Here is a 3,188-nt window from a genome sequence, read left to right as displayed (position 1 = left end):
ATGTGCACCATCCTGACAATGTCGCTGCTCCCGAAGGGCTCCTTGGGAGAAGAAAGGCGGGAGGAGAAGAAAGGCTTGTCCGGGGGAATGCTGTGACCCAGAGAAGTCCTGCAGGGGCTGTTAAAGGAGCCTTTGGGAGAGAGTGTCCCTGGACAGCGAGGAGCCGCCGGGTGCTGTCCGTAGGGAAGGGATGAACTGAGCCCTGTGGAGAGGAGCTGCTGGAGCCATGTCCCAGCTCATGGCAGAGCAAGTTCACAAGGCCGGCAGGACATTCCCTCCTGCAAGCAATAGGATCAAAGGCTGGGATCTGGGAACTCCTGGGAAGTCGGCATGAGGACAAGCTGTCAAAGTTCAGAACTCTCGAGGGAAAAGGGAGGTTCTGCCACCACCATGGTGTCCAGCAAAGGACTGGTGAGGGCTGCCTGTGCCTTGACCACACCCTCCACCATTCCTGGTGAAATAATTCCTCCAACCGAGGATGGATGCTTGCATGAGTAACCGGAGAGCAGGAGCTGCTGTGCTGCTGGTGGAGATGAGGGTGTAGCCAAAACCATATTTGATGGAGAGAATGCTGCAGCATCTTCTAGATCTCTTTGTTCAGAGCTCACACAGGAGGTGACAGGCACCAGGACAGAGGAGGACTCGGGGCTCAGGGATGCACGTTGGCTGGAGCTGGTGCTACAAGGTGGAAGGACATGTCCTCTCAGGCTCCTTCATCCCTTGGCTCCCTCATCATCCCCCTCCCCTTTCCCTTTGCCGTGAGGATGAGCAGGTTTCTCCCAGCGGGAATATCCCACAGGGTGTATCTGTGGGATCATCCCTGCCACGCCCTGCCTGCAGAGACACCCGGGGTTGACAGAGGTGCTCATAAATGACTCAGCAGGCAGATGGGACAGCGGGGCTGGGCCCCTCCACCGGCGCTCCCGGGGCTCTGTTTGAGTTGCGGGCTGAGCTCCGGGCCCACATCCAACACCCTGCGGCTGCCGGCCCGCCACAGCTCCTGCCGTTATCACAGGGATGAGTTCAGAGAGCAACAGGCAGGTCCTGATCAAATATTAACAGTGGGGAACAACTTGGTTTGTTTTCCCAGAGCCAGGAGGGAAAACAAGCGGTAGGAGAACCTGAGATTGCAAGCGAGGTGCCAGTGGTGGTCCTGGCCCAGCAGCCACATGTCCCCAAGCTGCTGAGGACATGAGGGACCAGGAGATTCAATTTCCTCTTCCAACCTCTGAGTGCAAGGGAGCACAAAGCCCTGAGCCTGACCAGAGTGGAGCTGCTGCAGGTTCAGTGTCCAAAATCAGTATCCCTGACACAGGTCACCAAACAATTAAGATATGGAGAAGACAGTAAATAAAAATTAACTATCGAGTGGGAGAAATGCATAGGGAAAAATCCTGAGCAGCTATGGAGTGCTGGACTGCTCAGAGGAGAGCACAGGCACCCAGCTTCTGGCAGCTGATACAGCCTGAGCGCAGTCAGCAGTGGGATTTAACCATTCCCAAGCACATTCCTTTGAGGTTAACCCCCGAAAAAACAGAAATGCAGAAGAAGATGACATTTGGCAAGTTATATCTCAACAGGTTTCTTGCTTCCTCATCTTAGTCACAACCAAAATCAGTGATTGAAATTACTGATTCATATCAGTCCAGCCTGAGGACACATCACCACCAGCCCCATTCCTATTCCTTGCAGACATTCCAAGCAAAACTATCCTTGGCCGTGGGTTTTTGAGGAGGGATCGAGGTGTGAGCCAAGAGTTGGAGCAGGAGATGGAAGGCACTGCAGGAGAAGGACGTGGAGCTGGAGAGATGGAATGTCCTGCAGGAAGAGGACTTGGAGCAGGGAGATGGAAGGTGCTGCAGGAAGAGGTGGTGCTCCTGTTCTGCCCATTTTGTGGATCCACAAGGAATGCTGGGGAATCCCTTGCCCATGACAGACACATCCCCCCATGGTGCCTATGGACTGGCCCCTGATGTTCCCCAGGAAGCAGCCAAGGAGCGTGGAAAACACAGCAGTAGCCATGGGCCAGTGGGAAGGGGCAGGGGCCAGCCATGGGGCACACGTTGAGGGCACGTGATGCCCTTGCCACAGGAATGGCAGCTTTTCCCCAGCTCCTGGTCCTGCAGACGTGCCCAGCCAGAACGGTCCTTTGGCCCCACTGGCAGCACCAGTCCTGGTGACATCCAAGGGTTCCCCCAGCCCTGGGGATTCATGGAGATGTTGGAAAGGCTCCAATAAAATGAAGGAGTGGAACAACACCAGAGCAGACTCTGCCCCAGAGCCAAAGCCCTGCTGGTGGGACAGGATGGGAATCGTGGTGTTGGGGATCATAGAGCAGCAGGCAGGAGCTCGGAGAGGGGAGTTGAGAGCGGATTTTGGAGCAGCTGCCAAGGGATGGGTGAGCCTGGGACTGGCTGCTGCTGGAGCATGGGAAAAACAGGGCTTTTCTCCTCGACTAAGCCCTTGGAAATTGCAAAACAAGGGGAAATTATGCAAAACATCCTGCAAAAGGACCCTTGTCCCTAATCACCACGTGGTTGATGCAGCCAAAGCCCCGGCACAAGGGGATGTGACCTAATTCCAATCCTTCCCTTCGCCTGGAAGAGCAGCCAAGGCACGCTCTGTCGGGACACCTCCCCGGGGACACCAGTAGGGTCGGGCATTTCCCTCGCTGTCCACCCCATCCCCTGCCCCGAGGTGACCCTGGGCAGGGTGGGGGTGAGGGGTCCCTTCCACCCTTGCTGGGCTGTCCCTGTCCCCCTGGGAATGGGCAGGAGCCCACGGTGTCAGGCTGAGCCACGGCAGCACCAGGGCAGCTTCAGCCCATGAGGAAACAGAGATTTGGGGGATGTAGAGGAGGATGAAGGAGAGGAGGGGGCCACACCGGGGAGGATGAAGGCCCTCGGTGACAGAGGAAGGAGGCGGCGTGTTAGAGAGGAGGCTGTACAGAGGGATTTGAGGGTGGCGGAGGGCTGGTGAGAACTGGCTGACCCCACCCTGCACCCATCCAGCCCTGCAGATCCCACCTCTGTCCCTCGTCCCCGGAGCCCAGCTGGGACTGCGTGACCATGGCAGGGCTGTCCCGGCTGTCACCAAACAGGGGCTGTCCCGGCTCACCTGCAGACCGGCGGCTCTCTCCGGAGGGGGGCCCCCACCGGGGCCGCCTGGTCCGCACGCCGCGCGCGGGC

At 57.8% G+C, this 3,188-nt stretch overlaps 1 protein-coding gene across 1 annotated transcript in view; it reads right to left on the bottom strand.

The window, feature by feature from the left end:
• Window positions 1-3,153, bottom strand: part of P2RY4 (pyrimidinergic receptor P2Y4) — a 5,185-nt gene extending 2,032 nt beyond the window's left edge. The window contains exon 1 of the mRNA XM_008641671.2: window positions 3,118-3,153. The gene's annotated coding sequence lies outside the window, so the exon portion shown is untranslated. The remainder of the gene's footprint in view (window positions 1-3,117) is intronic.
• Window positions 3,154-3,188: the final 35 nt, after the last annotated feature.

This window comes from Corvus brachyrhynchos, unplaced genomic scaffold, assembly GCF_000691975.1.
Source record: "Corvus brachyrhynchos isolate BGI_N302 unplaced genomic scaffold, ASM69197v1 scaffold220, whole genome shotgun sequence".
In the NCBI taxonomy this organism is placed as follows: Eukaryota; Metazoa; Chordata; class Aves; order Passeriformes; family Corvidae; genus Corvus; species Corvus brachyrhynchos.
This window is presented reverse-complemented; position numbering and strand designations above follow the sequence as displayed.